The sequence below is a fragment of the Puma concolor genome, chromosome B2 (genome assembly GCF_028749965.1).
Source record: "Puma concolor isolate L17-30 chromosome B2, mPumCon1.1.hap2, whole genome shotgun sequence".
NCBI lineage: Eukaryota > Metazoa > Chordata > Mammalia > Carnivora > Felidae > Puma > Puma concolor.
The window spans coordinates 74,303,518-74,316,743 of NC_141671.1; the positions used below are offsets into that span (position 1 = coordinate 74,303,518).

The 13,226-nt window shown below is 35.8% G+C and overlaps 1 long non-coding RNA gene across 2 annotated transcripts in view; it reads right to left on the minus strand.

Annotated features, from left to right (window-relative positions):
* Window positions 1-10,289: 10,289 nt before the first annotated feature.
* LOC147581052 (uncharacterized) overlaps window positions 10,290-13,226 on the minus strand; it is a 325,942-nt gene continuing 323,005 nt past the window's right edge. For both annotated transcript variants that reach the window (XR_015251360.1, XR_015251359.1), the window contains one exon: window positions 10,290-11,289. This is a non-coding gene — a long non-coding RNA (uncharacterized LOC147581052). The remainder of the gene's footprint in view (window positions 11,290-13,226) is intronic.

Genomic DNA, 13,226 nt, shown 5'->3' on the forward strand with positions numbered 1-13,226 from the left:
AGTATAGAGTTGTTGAATCATTGTATTTTACACTTGAAACTAAAGATAAAAAATAAAATAAAATAATGAAAATAAATTTAATTTTTTTAATGTTTATTTTTGAGTCAGAGAGAGGCAGAGTGTGAATGGGGGAGGGGCAGCGAGAGAGGGACACAGAATCTGAAGCAGGCTCCAGGTTCTGAGCTGTCAGCACAGAGTCTGATGTAGGGCTCAAACTCACAAACCATGAGGTCCTGACCTGAACCAAATTCGGACACTTAACCTACTGGGCCCAACAGGCGCCCCTGAATATAAATTTTAAAATGTAGTTGTTTTTCTTTTTTGATATTGATTTGTTGGAGTTTTTCTGTATTTCAGATCAAAGTTTTTTGTTAGATATATGTATTGTAAATATTTTCTCCTAGACTGTGATTTGCCTTTTCATCTTCTTAATGGTGACTTCTGATTAGCAGAAGTTTAACACTTTTGTTTGTTTCAAGTTTTTACTTAAATTATAGTTAGTTAACATGTAGTGTAATATAGTTTCAAGAGTAGAATTTAGTGGTCCATCACTTACATACAACATTCTGTGCTCATCACAAGTGCCCTCCTTAGTTCCCATCCCCCATTTAGCCCATCCTCTGACATGTTGATGAAGTCTAATTCATCTACATTTACATTCAATTGCTGCTGTAACAAACTTAGCAGTTTCAACAACACAAATATACAATTTTAAAGTTCTATAAATCTAACATGGGTCTCAAAGAGCTAAAACCAAGAGGTCAGCAGGCTACATTCCTTGCTGGGGGCTCCAGGGGAGAGATCTGATCCTTGTTCATTAGCATTGTTGGCAGGATTCAGTTCCTTGCAGTTGTAAGGACTGGGATCCTATTTTCTTGTTGGCTGCTCACCAAAGGTGGTTCCCAGATTCCAAAGATTTCCTGCATTCTTTGGCTCATGACTCCTTCCTCCATCTTCAGAGCCAGAAATGATGGATTGAGTCCCTCTAACACTGTGAATGTCTCTTTCCTCCTTCTGTCTCACTCTTTTTTGACCCAGTTGCTTTTAAGCACTCTTGTTGTTCGATTGGGACTACCAGATAATTTCCCTACTCAAGGTCTCTATTCTTTATCACATCTGCAAAGTACCTTTTCACATGTAAGGTAATATTCACAGATTCTGGAGCTTAAGGCATGGACATATTTGGAAACCATTATTATGCCTACCAAATGATCAATTTTGTTCACGACTAATGCCTTTTATGTTTCAAGAATTGTTTGCTTTTTCTATTAGGACAAATTTTTTTTATGATGCATTCAATAATTTTATAGGTTTAACTTTTATGTTTAAGTCTATGATCCATTTCAACTTAATTTCTGTGTGTAGCGAGAAGTTTGAAGTTGAGATTAATTTTCCATTCATTTATCAACTTTTCACAATGCTGTTTGTTGATAAGACTTTCCTCATTCAATAGATTTTGGGTCTTTGTCAGTAAAATTCATTGATGGCATACATGTAGATATATTTCTGAACTGGATATTCTAGATATTTTTGAATCACAGTAAATTTGGAGTCATTGGTCCTCACTTTACAGATAATTCTAACTCCCAGAACTTTTTTTCTCTATTTACACCTAAAATGTCTACTTTGTCCTGTATTGTTATTATCTGTCTAAAAAAAAACTTTAGGGGCGCCTGGGTGGCTGAGTCGGTTGAGTGTCTGACTTCGGCTTAGGTCATGATCTCATGGTTCATGGGTTCGAGCCTTGTGTCAGGCTCTATGCTGACAGCTCAGAGCCTGGAGCCTGCTTCAGATTCTGTGTATCCCTCTCTATCTGCCCCTCCCCAACTAGCACTCTGTCTCTGTCTCTCAAAAAATAAAACAAAAAAAAAAAGATAAAAAAATGTTTTTTTAAAGATTAAAAAAAAAACTTTAAACTTCTCCATGTTAATTAGCATTTTTCTCTGAATATTTGAGGGATTTTTTTTCCCCTAAATATAAAATATGTAGATGACCATAGTGCCATGTCATTTACTTAATGTCAAATGTTTAAAAATTGTTTTAAATTGTTTAAAAAGCTGTGAGATATATATATATATATATATATACACACACACATATATATATACGTATAAGTATATATATACACATATATATACACATACATACCAAGGTATTTTCCCCAACTCCCTAAAAGGAAGAAAGATTAGACCTTGTAGTCTTGAGTTGTGAGGCTACATTTACTTAGGTGTACTGATAGCACTTCTTTCTAAATGTGTGTTCTGGCCAAGTAGGGGAAGATTGTTCTAGAGACAACCTTCTGCACACACATGCAGATAGACCCAGAGCATGGCTTTGTTCTGAAAGCTTTTTGTCCACCAAAGGATTTGGTCAGATTTCCTCAAAGAAGAGGTGATTTGATGCTATTGTTTTAAGAGGGCAGAGGAATTGGCACATCGCTGGAGAATCACTTCCCCAGTATTGGGAGAGATAGACTAGAGTTTCTGGTTTTTTGGAAAGGTAGAGACTCTGCCCTATTCACACAGAGTAGCATGGACAGATCTGCTATATTGTATCATTCCAGGAGTTTCTATATACATAGCACAGAGAGCGAAAATATCCCTTATAGTTTTGTATCTTAGTGTCTCTACAACATAGAGCTAGCAAGACCTTGTAAGAAGATGGTTACATAAATGCCTGTACAAATTTGCTACTAAGGCTATGGACTGAACAGAAATGGTGAGGGTTGAAAGGTTAACCTGTGGTCAGATGAGAGAAAATCATCTACACAGCCTGTCTAGACCACATTGTCAGATACAGTAATTGACAGTATCATTATTTAATAAGAATGCTGATAATGGTCATTATGTTTTGATTGCAAGTAACTCTTCTTATTTTCCCACAAGTTTTAAGGTGATTGGCATTGGAATCTGAACCAAGGAAGGAGGAAGGAGCCATGCAAAACAGGAGATCTAGAATTTATTGCTGTCACAGGAAGTGAGGATTAGAATTAGATTGATTTAATTAATAAAAAATAAAAATAATAAAAGTAAATGTAAAACTGTCAAATTTATATATATTTATGTCATACAATTCATATTGTAGGTGTTTTTTTATTTTTTATTTTATTTATTTATTTTTTTGTAGGTTTTTTTTTTAATTTCTCTTTGTCCTTAATTCTATACTGTTAGTTTTTGCTATTCGTTAAATTTACTTAAAGTCATGATCTGAATTCTAAAGCATATTTCATAATATGGATGTACCATATTTATTTAATCATTGCTGATTAATTTTTAATAGTTGTCAAATTATCTTTAAGAAATAGTATATAACTTATTCTCCCATTCATCAGTGCTTGGCTACAGTGCCAATTACATCTTTCAGACCTGAGTTCATCTTGTTTCAGCTTGAAAGGTGAAAATGGCAATGATTGCTTTTCCCTTTATTTCTTTTTTTGAAAAATGTTTATTTATTTTGAGAGAGAGAGAGAGAGAACGAGTTGGGGAGAGGGGCCAAGTGAAAGAGAGAGAATTCTGAGCAGGCTCCACGCTATCAGCACAGAGCCCACTGCGGAGCTTGATCCTCCGAACCGTGAGATTGTGACCTGAGCTGAAATCAAGAGTGGGATGCTTAACTGACTGAGTTACCCAGGCACACCTTCCCTTTATTTCTTTTAAGAAAACTTTTAGGGGCGCCTGGGTGGCGCAGTCGGTTAAGCGTCCGACTTCAGCCAGGTCACGATCTCGCGCTCCGTGAGTTCGAGCCCCACGTCGGGCTCTGGGCTGATGGCTCAGAGCCTGGAGCCTGTTTCCGATTCTGTGTCTCCCTCTCTCTCTGCCCCTCCCCCGTTCATGCTCTGTCTCTCTCTGTCCCAAAAATAAATAAACGTTGAAAAAAAAAAAAAAAAGAAAACTTTTAGAAAACTTTCTCCCTAGAAAACTGTTTCTATTTGTCAAAATCATTGGGATCATTTTGCATAATTTGTCCAAATACTTATTAAATATCTCAGTTCAAATGAGAGATAATTATGATACTTACAGAATATCAACTGGTATGCTTTCTTCATTAGCAGCAACCCACTTACAAATACTTTACAAATATTGTTTTGACTTAAAGACCTAAGAATCCAGCAGATTTATTCTCATTTTAGATTATTTCATTAAAAATTTGAAAGGGCGGGCCTATGCCGGCCGACTCCATCTTGTTCTGTGTCCTTCACCTAGACCACGCCTCCTCCCCTTGAGTAACCTCCCGCTCACCTGTTCAAACTTCCTGATCAAAACACGCCCAGCGACCTTCGTAACAGGACTCCTACCCTTCCCCAGCCAATCAGCTGAGGCCACAGCCATTACCTCACCAACTGCCCCTAGGCCCCAATAAAACCTTTGTGCTTTTGAAACTCGCTCTCTCTCCCCGGTATCTCACCGCTGCTTCGGTGCAGGTAGGGGATTGAGCTCCAGCTAGCTCGAATAAAGGCTCTTTTGCTTTTGCATCGGACTTGGCTCCCTGGCGGTCTTTGGGGATCACGAATTCTGGGCATAACATATTCTATGAGTAATTTAGAGTTCTATTATTCCAATTCATTAAGCACAAATAGATTTTTCTAATGTGCATTCTCATATCATTCTGCTTCTCTTTCTGGAGTAATCTATAACAGGATTTGAAGCCAATAGATGATGATGATATGCCTAGTTTCTAGGTATTCCAAGTATCTTGACTATAGCCTTAGCCTGGACTGAAGTTTCCTGAATATTTTTCTTGTTCCATAAACTTGTATGAAATATAACCCATAAGTTTTGTCTGCTTCTTGTAATGGTGACACCAGGCTCAGTGTAAGTTATATTCAATACAATTCAAATAGGACAATCAAAATTAACTGGAAAGAAATGTAAAATTTAATTAAAGTCTTAATGCTCAAGGGTATTTCATTTAAAACACACATCAATTTTTTTTGAAAATCACTTTCTTTTGCCTGTTCTCTAATAACAGCTAGCCCAAAATCTTTCCCCAACTCTGGTCTATCTCCCCTTAAATTGCCTTAAATTTAGATGCTCAAGCTGTGTATCAGATATCTATTGTTATGATAATGTTGCAAAGCAACACAGCAAATCCCAGGCATATAAACAATAAACCCTTTTTAGCTCACAAAACTGAAGGCTTCATTGATTTGTGCTGGGTTCACCTATGCATCTGTCGTCCCTTATAGGTCAATGAGGCAGCTCTGCTGAGCTTGGCCAGGCTTATTCACATGCTGGAATTAGCTGGCTATTGATTGATCTAGAATGATCTGGATTGGTATGGCTGAGGGCATTTGGGTTTGTTACATGTGTCTCATCCTTTAACAGTTTCACTCAGACATGTTCTTTGCATGGTGATGAGAGAAGGCAAGAAATATTAAGCTAATTGCACTTTTCAAGTCTCTGTTTTCATTACATATGGTAACATCTTTTTGGCCAGAACATGTCACCTGGAAGAATGAAAATTCAGAGTGGAAGAGTTAAATGCAATGAGCCTCCTTGTAATGTAGATAGTAGAGAAGAATCAAGGCCATTAATGCAAACAATAGGCGCAAGGAAGTTTTATTTCGTGTGTGTGTGTGTGTGTGTGTGTGTGTGTGTGTGTGTGTTTGCGTCTACCCTGCTGCAATCTCTCCTCTCCCAATAGAACTACCTCCATTCGCCCTCTAAATTTACTTTGGTTTGTATAATTAAAATATAGTAGTTAAGGTAGAACTAACATCGGTGTGGGCATGTGAATTAAGAGTAAGTGGAGGGGAAATAAGTAAAATGCATAATGTTTGGGAAAAGGGAAAGAGGCTGTGAATTTTTCACATGTTAATGTTTTTATCTTGTCACCAAAAAAGTAATGTTGGAAAGAACAGATCCTAAGAGCTTGTTCTTCCACTGAAGAAGCTACCCCAGAGAACAGCTCAGACTTTGCTCCTAGCTATTAGGGAGTCATTACTCCTTGGCCTGCTCATCTGAATGCAATATTATTCAAAATCAGTTATCCCACTGGAGCAATACTATGGCCCAGATGGTTGAATTATAACATCTCCTCTTCCATTTTTTCCAGCTCGAATAATTTCTCTCAAGATTAATGGTGAATAACTATGGGGTGAAAACTAGTATTTTATCAGTGCTTGAATAGATCCAAAGTTTTCCTCAGAGGTACGTTAGCAGTCCACGACATTGTAAAACTGGCATATGGGGAATAAGACAAGTCAAATCCTTGATTTTTACAAGAAAATATAATTTTCCCCCAGGACTGCCTGATATTCAAAGTATGAATCATGAACTATGGGTTATAGAAACAGAGAGAAATGCCTCCGCTTATTAATTTTATATTCTTTGGAGTTTCAATTAATAGCATTATGTTTTAATTACCTTCTCAATATAATGGAGGCAGTAAGATTTTTTTGAATAAATATACTAAAATGAACACTTTCAATGCAATACCTTGTAACAGGCGTATCAGTACTCTTGACTTTGGTTCTTCTCAAAAGTCCAGCCAATGTACACTCTGGACAAACTGACTAAAAGGAATGATATCCATTTTTTTCCACTATGACAGTGGTTCTTGGCCTTGGCTGCATATTAAAATCGCCGGAGGAGTTCATGTAAAACTGTATGTCTGAGATCTACTACGGAGCAATGAAGTCAGAATCTCTAAAGAGTTTCTTTCAGCTTAGGTATCCACGTTTTTTGGCAAAATTCCCTGGGTGACTGTGATGTACAGCGAAGGTTCAGAACTATTGCTCTCAGCCAGTGGTTCTCAGTGTGGCTCCTAGAGAAGCAGCAGCAGCAGTTGCAGCACCTGGAACCTGTCCAAAATGCAAATGTGCAGCCTCTTTCCCAGAGCTGCTTAATCAGAAATGATGGGGGTGGAGAGAGTGCCTGGGTGGCTTAGTCAGTTAAGCGTCTGACTCAATTTTGGCTCAGGTCGTGATCTCATGGTTCATGAGTTTGAGCCCTGCATAGAGCTCTTCACTGACAGTGCAGAGTCTGCTCGGGATTCTCTCTCAAACTAAATAACCTTAAAAAAAAAAAAAAAGTAATGGGGGTGGACAACAGCAGGGTTGTGTCTTTTTTTTTAAAATGTTTATTTATTTATTTATTTTGAGAGACAGAGATAGAGGGCGAGTGGTGGGCGAGTAAGAGGGAGAAAATCCCAAGAAGGCTCCTGCAGCTGTCAGTCTACGAACAGCGAGATCATGACCTGAGCCGAAACCAAGAGTTAGACCCTTAACCGACTGAGCCACCCAGGCATCCCAGGGTTGTGTATTAATAAGCCTCCCTGTGATTCCGATGCACAGTGAAGTTTGAGAACCAATGATGGAATCAATGGTGATCAAATTTCATGGATAAAAGAATCACCTGAAGTACTTGCTCAATACGTGGATTTTATTTGTCAATACTCCCAGAACTTTCCACTAAAAAAGTTAATTTTACTGTTGTAAAATATAATTTAATCTAAAAATGACCCCAAAATGTCAAGTGGAGGGTTCTGTCCTCAGAGATTCTAAATCAAAATGTAGCAAACTACATTTTTAAAGCATCCAGGAGACCCTATTCCAGAAGACCAATCTCTAATATAAGTAGTATGATCTATAGTCCTCTATCACTGTAGAACACAGAGTCTGTATATATGTGTATGTGTATTTGTATGTATATGTATATGTATATGTATATGTATATGTGTATATGTCAGTACCCTAACCAATGACCTGTCTGCTCTTTTTCCCATATCTTCACAGAAATGCCTTCATGAAAATATACCTTCAGGCTATGTTTGGCATAATATTCTTAAGGGTTAAAATAATAGTTCAGTAACAATAATAATTGTTCAGTAGTTCTATTTATAAAACCAATATAATGTATTATAATATATTTCACTTTATATATACAAATATATATTTATACATATATAGAGAGTTGTAAATATAGAAACTATACTTTATAAGGATAAAATTCATTTCTAAGTAAATTATATTCTATACTGATTACTGAAACAAATTTGCTTATTCAAACAATTAAATTTAAAATATTTCACTTTAGCCCTAACTGCCAGAGAATTGAGAGACACACTTAGTATCAATTGCAATAACTGTATTGACCTAAGTGTTTGATATTTTCCCCCTCATAGTATTTTTATATTGGCAATTTTATTGAATGTATCCTTTGTTATATCACCTTAAACTCTTAATGAATATAACAAGATGAGAAATACTGTAACAAATATTAACCTTCAAAGTAATTGAAATCCCATTTAAGACATTCGATTATCCTGAGGTAATGAATGTAATACACTGGTTTAAGAAATTCTAAGAACAGGAATATCAAGTACTGGCCAGTTTTTAAAAAGACAGCTGGAAATAATTTTTCAGACACAAATGTGGATGTGTTCTTTGTGTTTAGTTAAAACCTGTAGTCAGCACATTGTGTCAATTGTCTGAATACATTTGACAATATAGATGACAAGACTTATGAGAACTCAATTTCTGGGTTTCTGTGAGAAAAAAAAAACGTAATCTCCAGATTGTGGAAAACTGTGTGGCCTGTTGACCTGAATGCTCCTGAGCCTGGAACTATAGCTCTGAGAAACTCTTGTTGTGTGGCTCACACCCACAGACTGGGCAAGTCTCTGGTTGTTTCTGAGTAGAATTGTTCTTAGCACATCCCTGTGGACTAACAGTCAAATTTTTAGTCTCCATACAAGAAGACTTTAGAACTTCCCACGTAAGTATCAGAATACCCACAGTTTGTTTTCAATAGGCCTCTTAATAAGTGAATTAGGCTCACAACCATGATGTGCCTAAAAAAAGAAGAAAAAAGTTAAGTGGAATATATCAAACTATAGACTTATAGAAGATTTCATTTTGTTTTTAAAGGCAGTCAAGTTTATGAATACTTCCTTAGAAATTCTCTAAGAGATAGTAAATCAACATATTTTACATATTTTCCACACTTCGCTAAGCTTTTATTAAACCAAGGATTCCAACAATGCATGTAAAAATTCATTTCTTTATCCATAGAACTCCATGGAATAGTCTCTTCATGTATTATGGTGAAAAAAATACCATTGAAAAGACAGATGTTTATGATTATCTGTTTCTAGAGAACATGTGCCTCTGAATATGCCACGTGCAAGGGAGAGTCTCAGCATACAAAGTGGCCTGATTTCTATGTCTATACAAGGAGTTTTATTTTCAAAATATTAGAAATGCTTTTAAATTTAAGAAAATTACAATTTTTTAAAAAATAAAAAAATTATTTTTAAAAAATAAAAAATATTTTTAACCATGTCTTATCAGGCAGAGAGAGCTTTTGCAATGCTAACCACTGTCAAAAGTTGCTGACTTTTCAGCTGAGCTAACCCATTTTTAAGTAGTTGTGTATATGTTTTATATTTTTGGACCTTCAAGTGTAACACATAAATTCAAGAACAGGACACCTAAACATATACCTTAAGGAATCAGCTGTACTGCCATTTTTTTTAAATAAAAAGCATGAAGTGAATAAATCATTAGGTTGTTAAAGGGCCTGAGGGTTCGGCAACACTCTATGAATAAATTTCAATAACCTCAGGAAGAAGTCTAGAAGGTGGCTAGGTTTGGCGTTGATGAAGAGAAGTCTCTGGTCTATAGGCTTGTATTAAAGAATCCGACTCCATTTTTGATGTCTGACTGCTAACAGCTTTCAAGTATCGCCATATTGCCCCACACCTGAGCAAGTTAAGGAAGTCCAGGTGCTCCCTGCTTTGGCACACGTGAGAAATTCAAACTTTGAAATGTTGGTCCACAAGGGAATTGTCATTCTAGCCCCACCCTGTAACTACCATAAAACCCCAAACAAGTTTCTCCTTTCTCCCCTCTCAGCCATGTTCAAGCCTACTTGAGAGACAAGCACACTGTCCCCAGAAATGCCCACTTTGTAATAAACCTTTCAGTACCTCTTGGCTCAAGAGTGGCTTCATCAGGCTGAAAAGCTGAACCAAGTTTGGGAATGAGGGTCCATTCCTCCTCTGTGGGGTGATTAAAACAATATTGAATTATACATTATGTCCCTGATTTGGAAACTAAATTTTATAGCTTAAATGAATTTCCTCTTTTTATTTAAGAGAAAAATTGATGTTCAGGCATCGATGTTCAGGCAAAATGTATAGCTTGGCTAACAGTACACTTTGATTTACAGAAGGGTTTGGTTGAGACCTAGGTTCTACCATGCTGATATTTTTCTAGCTCACATCCCTTACTTGAACAGAACACTTAAAAGTAAATGCACAAATGTTAATGGTATAGAAAGAGTATGAACACTTTATAAAAGGAATTTATTGTACATGCATATTTTAAAAGCACTGTCCTCACCTTTATGTAGTTTCTACTGTTGTGAACCTCAAACTTCCATCATGCTATCAATCAGTTTATTAAAATTTGTTGGCTATTTTCTTTAGTTCATCCCCCTTGCTTAAATTGTTACATTTGTAGTTATTATAGCTTTTCCTGCAATCTTCTCTTTATTATTTAAGATGCAAAATTTATATTAAGTCAGGAGTCATTAGGTTAATAGGTCCATGAGGGCAGCAATTCTGTCTTCTTTGATCATTGTTCTCTCCAGTGCCAAGAAAAATAAAAGGGATTATCATGTATAAATATTCAATAAAGATTTTTGAATGTATGGATGAATGCATCAAAAATCTCTGAAAAAGTATAATACAGCCTCTATAAACTTGGAGACTCTCACATTTTGCAGTAGAAACTTAAAGTCATTCAAGTCAAATTGTTTGCTGCTTTTATTAATAACACTAATTGCTTATTAGGTATTTATCTTCCCCAGCATTGGGCTAATTACTTTAATTGTATTATTTAACATACTATCCTACTGATTTTATTTCCATTTTATAACTAAAAAATATCTCTTACAGAGGACAATTAGTGTGCCAAATATTTCTTTCATTTCTTCTTTTTTGTATAGCTTGGTGAACAAGACTAGTAGAGATTTAGATTCTGCCCCTTCCTGAATAGTGGAACAAAAATAACAGTAAAATTGGAGCATTTCTTGTAATCCCAGGTTTTATTGAGTCTGGGGAATAACTAGAACATAGCAGCTGACCCAGAGTCTAAGTCCTGGTCAAAATTGACTTGATGACGTAATGAATTTTCATCTACAGTCCTTCCCTGTATGATTCAGTTCTATATATTATTTCATTCATGTGTTATTAACACATATTTATTAGGTGCCTGTTCCATGCCGGATACCATGGTAATCAATGGTGACCTGTTATGATCCCTCTCTTTGTGGGACCTTCAGCCTAGTGGAGAGGAGGGGAGAAACAGACAAGAATCAGGTTTAAAAGAGTAAATATCTTATTCTAAATAAAAGTTTATATTATATGAACAAAAAGTTATTCTACAAAAAAAAAACCCCACACATACACAATAAGTTGTCATAAAGAGTGAATGTATTATATGCTACCTGATAAGAAAACTTGATCAGAGACTAAACTCTTTCCCAGAACATCCTGCCTCAGAGGATTATACTCAGCTGAGATTCTTCAAAGCGAAGCTATGTTATGAAGAACAGTGATACTTTCAAACCCCCACCCTAAGGTGGTCACAGGAGCATCCATGCACCATGCACCTGAAAGTACAGGTCAGCTCAGTTGAATGCTAGTTGTAGTATTCAATGTCCCATATCCCACGAACTCCTTTAGTTCCAGGCAAAACCCTGGTTGGATCATTTTAGTTGGATTATTAGTGTCTTTCGTTGTGCGTAAATTTACTAAATTGCAGATACAAGTAGTGCTCTCTTTTATCTTTAATGAAGCTAATATAATGGCTCCTCATCTGGTTGCTTGTTTGTGTTAGCCTTCAGTTGGCTTTGAAGTCAGGAAGAGAAGGGTGATATTTATTGGGTTCCCCTAGATTTCCAATTATCACATTTACCATCAAAGTTTTAAACCCAGCTGTCTGCTTTTTATCCCAAGCATTCCTTTTTTTTTTTTTTTAATTCTCCCTCTCATTCTTTTAAGCCCGTGCTTGTTTTTCTTTTATAACACATAACCCATAGACAAAAGAATCTTTCAATGATCTAGAGACTTTGGGTCCTACAATCTGAGACAAATTATGGCAGGGAACCTAGCTATTTCATTTACTATTGTATTCCTAGGAATTAGAACTTTACATAGATATCACTAAACAATGGAAGTATTTCTTGAATGTTAAATTCTCTTCTCTTGAGCTAATACTCTTTTTTAAGATGCCTCATAGTTATCTTCTTTCAATTTGTTTTTATAATTATGTGTATGATTTCTTAGATTTGTACACGAACTGGATTATATCACAGACAGGTGTGACTTCAACTCAAATCCTAGGAGCTGAGATGACAGAGGTCTGCTTGTACACATTCCTGTTTATTTTCTGCTCAAATTGTTCCCATCATAAGGATGTTCATGTATTTTTCTTCATGATATTTATTTATTTTTTTAATTTTAGAGAGATAGAGCATAAGCAGTGGAGAGTGGCAGAGGGAGACAGAAAATCTTAACACTAGGTGTGGAGCCCGATGTAGGGCTCAATATATATGGTTATGGGATCTCATAACCCTGAGATCATCACTTACTTGTTCTGAAATCAAGAATCAGACACGACCAACTGAGTCACCCAGGAATCCCTTCGTTGTATTTTAAAATCTATATAAACAATATATATATAACTGAGAATTATTTATTTGTCTAAATATGTGAATCATTCTTACTCTCACAGTGATATATTCTTATTTGGGCCAGTTGCAAGGCACAGAGATGTCTAACATAATGCTGCTTACGCTATTGTCATTTGCCTTTTTATATGTGTATCACTGAGTAAGATTAACAGTATAAAAACTACTAGGAGATCCAAAAGGTTGTTATCTTTATGTGCCCACCACTGAAAACACCCCTCTTGAACAAATTCTTAGAAATACCATGAAAAAAAAATATAGAGTTCAACTATAGTTTTATATTAATTAACTTAAAAAAAAAGATTTAATTTCATAAAATTGGCATATATGCAGTTGAATAGGTATTTTGCTTTACTACTTTTAACAAATGTGAAATATGACTCTTTTGTATTGTCTTTCGTGAAATTTTACATATTGCCTTTTGTGAAATTTTAACTTCTGTGCTATATGAATTACTAACTTAACAAACTAGTATTTATTAAGGTCTTCTTATGTGCCAGAAATTACACAGTCTCTTCAGATGTTTAT